Here is a 7,739-nt window from a genome sequence, read left to right as displayed (position 1 = left end):
TCACTAACATTCGGTCATTGGCGAACAAAATGGACGAAATGCGACTAAGAATCATCTCACGAAAAAGGATTATGGATTGTGGCGTCATGATTTTCACGGAAACGTGGCTAAACAACAGCACACCCGACAACACTATTGGGCTAGAGGGGCGCAATGTCTTCAGGGCTGATCGTACTGCAGAAGACTCTGGTAAGACCAGAGGAGGTGGTCTGTGCATTTATGTAAACAAAGCATGGTGTACAGACAGTAACACAATCGGGAGTCACTGCTCAACCAATCTGGAGAACCTGATGATTAGGTGCAGGCCTTTCTACTTGCCTCGGGAGCTTACATCCATTGTTGTTACTGCAGCCTATGTACCTCCGGATGTTAATGCTAAACTAGCAATGAAAGAACTGCAGGTTGCTATTAGCAAACAGCAAACTGCACATCCTGATAGTGCTTTAATTGTATTAGGGGATTTTAAACACTCAAATCTGAAAACTGTTTTTCCCAAATTCCACCAAAATGTCTCCTGTCCCACTAGAGGAGACAATACACTAGACCACGTGTATACAAACATTCCTGAGGCTTACAAAGCCATTCCCCTCCCCCACATGGGACAGTCTGATCACCTTTCACTGTTCCTACTCCCCAAGTATTTACCCCTCATTAAATGCGTGAAACCATCAGTGAGGACAGTCAAAGTGTGGTCAGAGGGGTCAGACTCATTACTACAGCACCAGTTTCAACACACAGACTGGAGATTGTTTGCCACTCAGACCACCCTTTGACTCCCATACGGACATTGAAACATATGCTTCTTCCATTCTGGACTACATCTGCATCAACAATGTCACCAGCCATAAACGAATAAAGACCTTCCCCAGCCAGAAGCCTTGGATGAACAGAGAGGTTCGACTACTGCTAAAGGCACGCGATGCTGCTTTCAGATCCGGCGATGCAGAAGCCTACAGATCATCCATGGCCAACCTAAAAAAGGGAATCAAGATGGCTGAACATGACCACAAACTGCGGATTGAGGAGCACTTCAAAAACAACTCCGACCCTCAACGCATGTGGCAGGGCATCCAAGCCATCACAGACTACAGGCCAAAAAAAACTACCCCCACAGCCAGCGACGTCTCCATCACCGACGAGTTAAACAGGTTCTATGCTCGCTTTGACAGGGACAACAAAGATTCAGCCATCAAAGCTGAGCTCCCCCCAGACGACCTCCCCCTCAGACTATCCATCGCAGATGTGTTGTCTGCACTGAGCAGAGTGAATGCACGCAAGGCTGCTGGTCCTGATGGCGTCCCCGGTCGTGTGCTCAGAGCATGTACTGGGCAGCTGGCCGAGGTGACCTAGGGATCAGCCCCTCTCTCTGTAACTGGACTTTGGACTTCCTAACCAGCAGACCCCAGTCTGTCAGGTTAGACAACTTCACCTCCTCCACCCTGAACCTGAACAACGGTGTGCCACAGGGCTGCGTGCTGAGTCCCCTCCTGTACTCCCTCTTCACCCACGACTGCGTTCATGTACACGGTACATGATCTTCAAGTTCGCAGACGACACCACGGTGGTAGGCCTGATCAGTGGCAATGACGAGTCATCCTACAGGGAGGAGGTCAAGCACATGGCTGCATGGTGCGCTGACAACAACCTGGCCCTCAATGCAAAGAAAACCAAGGAGCTCATTGTGGATTACAGGACGTCTGAAAGCTACAGCCACGCCCCAGTTCTCATTGATGGCACTTAGGTGGAGCATGTGCCCAGCTTCAAATTCCTGGGTGTCTAAATCTCAGAGGACCTCTCCTGGACCCTCAACGCCTCAACCTCCGCCTATCTCCCAAGATCCTGGTGAACTTTAACCGCTGCACGGTCGAGAGCATTCTGACTAACCGAACCACAGTGTGGTTTGGCGGATGCTCCATGGCCGAACGGAAGGCCCTGCAACGGGTGGTGAAAACCGCCCAGCACATCACTGGTACCCAGCTCCCTGCCATCGTGAACTCCATCGTAGAACTCACCGCTTGCGACTTTCATCACAAGCGGTGTCTGCGTAGGGCATGCGGCATCATCAGGGACCCTTCACATCCATGCCACAAACTGTTTGCCCTCCTACCATCAGGCAGGCGATACAGGTCTATACATTCCCACACTAGCAGGCTCAAGAACAGTTTATTTCCAGCTACTGTAACCCTGCTGAACTCTGTGACACGGCACTTGCCATATCCACCCGCCCACCATTTAGTACTACCTATCAGGGGCCTTGTTGCACTACTCTCTTTGCCATCTTCACGGTACTACTGGACTTTGACATTGCTTTGCAAAGTCTGATTAAGGACATAATTCAGTTGTACATGTACATGTCTACCTCGGTAACCTCATTACTGCTATCCCTGCATTTCAGGTGCATACCTCCTTGCACTTTAAATTTGCCTTCATTGCACATTTAGACTTGCCATTTGTACTTGCCATTTGACGTCATTGCACACTTATACATCCCACTTAATAACTTGCACTGTACTTAACTGTTTCACTTGTACATTTTTTGCACTATTTTATTTGCACTTCTGGTCAGATGCTAACTGTGTTTCGTTGTACTGTACTTGTACTTGTTCAATGACAATAAAGTTGAATCTAATCTAATCTAATCATGCATAGCCTTTTATCTGCAACAAGTCAAACACATATCTAGTGGGAAAATGTACCATTTATTGACGGTCCCTAACTAAGGGTGATGGGCTATCCAAAGTCAAACCCGGTTTTGAATAGTTGCATGAAAATCTAGCAAATTAAATGGAAACCTAGCTATTAACCATAATTTGCATATTCTGAAGATAAACTTGGCTGTCATAACATTTGGGCAGTATTTGAAACTCGGAGCCTCCGAGTTAAAATGAACTTAAGTTATTTGTGTAGCGCTTCTTATTGGTTGATTCTGGTACTTTCAAGTTGGAAACCCGGAGCTCATAATTCTACAACGACTAGTAATATCCGGGATCCTTGGTATGTCCCTACCCTAAACCCTAACACTAACCTTAACCCCTGCTCTAGCCTTAAAGGGTGACAGTACTTCTTGATTTGGCCTAATTTTAGATTTTGTTCATAAAAAAATGCTAGCGGCATTCAAACATGAGTTGGTTTCGGGGTTTGGCTTGATGTGGGTGTCTCGCATGTGTTTGCAGGTGGAAAGAGTTAGCCAAATGATTTAGCCAATTAGCTTCAACTTTGCAAAATTGGTTAGACTTAGGATAGCCTATCTCCAGTGCTAGCGAGGAACCGTCAATAAATTACACAATGTAAAAGAGACAATATTTTCACGTTGCACACTTTTTAGTTTTCTCATTGAATTTTTTAAAATTTGTAATTGAATTTCTACCATTTATAGCTGGTTTGAGGTTAAGTCATTTAAATTTGGAGCTATTGAAATTTTAACATATTGTCCCATGTACATTGTGTAATTTACACACTAACGGGATATCCAAAGTGAAACCAAATGTTCCACGGGTGTTACGATCAGGTCGCGTGCAACTTGTTATAGGCTTGGGGTCTTGCTCGATTTCGTTTTAAATTTCGAGGTTGGTTCTGTTTGGGTGTGGCTTGCCGTGATTGGAATCTTCCTCATTTGTCAGGATGTGTTGCACCTATCGCATCGTTAGTCAGTCATTAGTTTCACCTATGCTGGCACAGGTGATATTTAAGAGCAGCTGGCCCATTGCTCCAGTGGGAATGAGAGATATTGGAAGAGCTTGACTGCTGTTTAGTGGTTCCGCACTGAGTTTGTGAAAAACATAGCCGTTTATCTTTTCCTCTTTGGTTTGCTCCACTTACTTTTTTATTCCATATTATAAGTTGGTGAGGGTTTTTATTTTGGTTTGCCTTTTCTGGGGCAAATTTAGTGGGCATTCATGGTGGGTGTCTTTTACAGACCCAGTTTCTTGCTGCTAGTCCACTTTCAGTGAAAACCCCCTTCAAGTGTCTTTGAAAAGAAACCCCACCTTTTTTGTTTTGGTTGTTAGTGACTCTTTGTTAGTTCACCCTTCTTTTTGAGCACAAACATTTTTGGTTTCTTGTTTGGGAGTGTAACAAATTGGGGGCTTGTCTGGGATATTGTTTCCTATGAGCATAGTCAGGGACGCAACTTTCACTGGGGTTGGTGTGTTTTAGGACCATGCAGGTGCCTCCGAGCAGTCAAGTAGGCTGTTTGGAGTGTTTATCCAACTGAATTTAGGACAATGAGGACACCTCAGGGCAGGCTGACAGGCTGTGTGAAGACAAAGCTTCTGGAAGACTGGCTCGACCAGCATGGGCGAGTTGAGCGTAGTTCAGTGTACGCGTTGTGCTCTTTCACCGAGTTGTGAAAGGAACAGAAACTGGCTACTCTTTACTTGACTGATGTAGCTGGCAAGGTAACTGCTGTTTACCTTAACAGGTGAAAAAATATATATTAGTGTTTATTTGCTGTGCTGAGCTAGTATTGTAACTGACATGTAATGTTAGCTAATGTTTCATCCCCTCTCGACTGCGGTGAATGAATAAGCTACACTAGTGAGTAACTACCACAGCCAGGTCAGCTCTAGCCTCTTATCTGTCAGATTGCGATATGAGATATTATTACTAACAGCAGTTGTTTGTATGGACATGTTTTGTCACGTTTTTCCAGTTGATGTACCGTTAGAGAGAGCTGGCAAAAAGTTGGCTTACATTAGCTATTACTTTTGCCTCAATCAAACAATGAAACAAATGATGAAACCATCGACCAAAGGATTGAAGATTGATATTCGATTGTTTTTTTCAGTGCAATGTGAATTGTATTAGTAACTATGTTAATATAATGTTATTGATCTGTCAGTTTCCCTAGCTAATTCCATACTTTTCACAGTAATAAACAGCTCTTATGTTAGTCTTCACTGTCATGGTTCACAGTTGAGATCTGCACCGAATTCTTCATCCTGCTCCCATCTGCACCAGCTAGCTTTCTGTCCGACTACCACCTGCTACAGGCCAAGAAGAAAAATACATTACAATGATATATTTTACTTCATAAGGACTGAATGCTAAGGCTACCAAGCTTGCTAGGACAAAGAGATACAACTTCAATTAGCGTGTGAAGCGAGAGGTGTCGAAGCCTTTGAGCCCAACAAATGGCAGGCTACCCCACCCAAATCGAGGCCTTGAAGCCCCCTCCTGCTGTTCAGAGACTGGCATTTTATACAAGAATTCTGCCTCCAGAAATTAAAGCTTCTCCCAAGTGGGTGTGACACCTACTCCTGTTGCCTGCTGCACTGCTGCTTGGATTCCACCTGGCGATCTGTTCACCATCTGCCCTGGTCATCTCCCCCTGTCTGGTACAGGTACCCCCACCACCCCCTTTCACTCGCCTCCAGCACACAGGCACTGTTGGGGCGAGTGACTCTGAATTTACAATGGCTAGCCCCAAGTCATTATTTTTTTTTTCTTGTGTATTTTGCTATTTGCCTCATGACTCCTGCATGCTTTGTTGACAATGTACTTTCTATACCCAAACGTGGGACAGACTGTTTGTTCCCACACTCGGGACTCTAACTCTATTGGTTACACAGATTTTGGCCTCCCATTCCATTCTAACCACCTCTCGCCGGCTTTGTATTCATGTTACCTGATGAAATTGCTGTCCAATTTGATCTTGTTGCCATCTGAAGCACATTCAGATGTCATAAATCAGCACTGCAGAGCTCTCTCTGTCCTCTGCTGTGCCCTGATTGGATTACTGTTGATTATATCTGGACATGTGCATTTACACCCTGGCCCATCTACTGTTGCTAGCCCCCATTCTGACTTGTGCTCTGATATCTGCTTCACTGATTTGTGCTCTCGTAAAAGCCTGGGTTTTCTGCACGTTAACACTAAAAGCGTGTTACCTAAAATGGATCAACTGAAAGTGTGGATTCACAGTGTTGTGAAGTTTGTTGACAGTGTTGAGTGTTTTGAATACTGACGTTAACCTTTATGGTTATAACCTTTTTCGGCAAGACAGATCTTCCAAAGGTGGGGGAGTGGCAATCTTTACCAAGGATCACCTTCAGTGCTCGGTTATCTCCACCAAGTCTTTCCCCAAACAATTTGATTTGCTGGTTTTAAGCAATACACTTTCAAATAGCTCTGTTGCTGGGTGCTATCGTCCTCCATCAGCACCGGCCTGTACCCTACCTGCTCTAAGCGCTCTCCTCGCCCCTTACACTAAGTCTGAATTTGTCCTGCTAGGTGACCTAAACTGGGACATGCTTAAACCACCTGACCAAGTCCTAAAGCAATGGGACTCCCTAAATCTTTCTCAGAGTATTACCATGCTTGCTAAAAAACTTTAATGAGCAAGCCTTCCTTCATGAACTGGCCTCTGTAAAATGGTATAGAATCAGCTTGATCCCCTCTGTCGAAGAACCTTATTCAAAAAAATATATTTTCAGAGGTATTGTTAACAAACACGCCCCCATAAAGAAAATGGGAATTAAAAACAGGTTCAGGCCCTGGTTCAACCGTGTTCTTGCAGAGTTACTCCACCTCAAGAATTTCATTTGGCGACAGGCTCGGCACACGCATACTCAATCTGACTGGCTCTCTTTCAGAAAAATGAGAAATACTCAAGCTATCCGGAAGGCCAAAGTTAGCTACTTAAATGAGCAGTTCTCTCTCTGTGAGTCTAACCCCAAGAATGATGGAAAATGGTTAAAGACCTGGAGAATAAACCCTGCCCAGCTGCCCATGTCCCTTAATGTTGATGATGTGGTTGTTACTGACAAGAAGCACATGGCTGAGCTCTTTAATCACCACTTCATTAAGTCAGGATTCCTATTTGACTCAGCCATGCCTCCTTGCTCGTCTAACATTTCCTCATCTCCCACCCCTTCTAATGTTGCTACCCCCGATGCTTCTCCCTCTTTTTCCCCTGCCCCGCTACAAAGTTTCTCCCTGCAGGCAGTCACTGACTCCGAGGTGCTAAAGGAGCTCCTGAAACTTGACCCCAAGAAACCATCTGGGTCAGATGGTTTAGACCCTTTCTTCTTTAAGGTTGCTGCCCCTATCTCCAACATTTTTAACCTGTCAGTAATCAACTGACTGGCTTTCGTCATGTCTACAGTACTCTCTCTGGTGTGCAATCTGGTTTCCGCTCAGGTTATGGATGTGTCTCTGCAACCTTAAAGGTCCTCAATGATGTCACCTTTGCCCTTTCAAGTAAGGTTGTGCTGCTATATTTATTGACTTGGCCAAATATTTTGATATGGTAGACCATTCCATTCTTGTGCCCTCGCTAGAAGCCTGTATTTCAGACATAAGGAAGTGGATGGCTGCAAACGTTCTACTTTTAAACTCGGACAAAACAGAGATGCTTGTTTTAGGTAAAAAGAAACAAAGAGATCTTCTGTTGAATCTGACAACTAATCTTGATGGTTGTACAGTCGTCTCAAATAAAACTGAAGGACATCGGCTTACACTGGACCCTAATCTCTCGTTTGAGACATATCAAGACTGTTTCAAGGACAGCTTTTTTCCATCTACGTAACATTGCAAAAATCAGAACTTTCTGTCCAAAAATGATGCAGAAAAATTAATCCATGCTTTTGTTACTTCTAGGTTAGACTACTGCAATGCTTTACTTTCCGGATAAAGCACTAAATAAACTTCAGTTAGTGCTAAATACGGCTGCTAGAATTCTGACTAGAACCAAAAAATGTGATCATATTATTCCAGTGCTAGCCTCCCTACACTGGCTT

This window comes from Oncorhynchus mykiss, chromosome 17, assembly GCF_013265735.2.
Source record: "Oncorhynchus mykiss isolate Arlee chromosome 17, USDA_OmykA_1.1, whole genome shotgun sequence".
Lineage (NCBI taxonomy): Eukaryota > Metazoa > Chordata > Actinopteri > Salmoniformes > Salmonidae > Oncorhynchus > Oncorhynchus mykiss.
The sequence above is the reverse complement of the archived record's forward strand: the minus strand, read 5'-3'. Positions refer to the sequence as shown.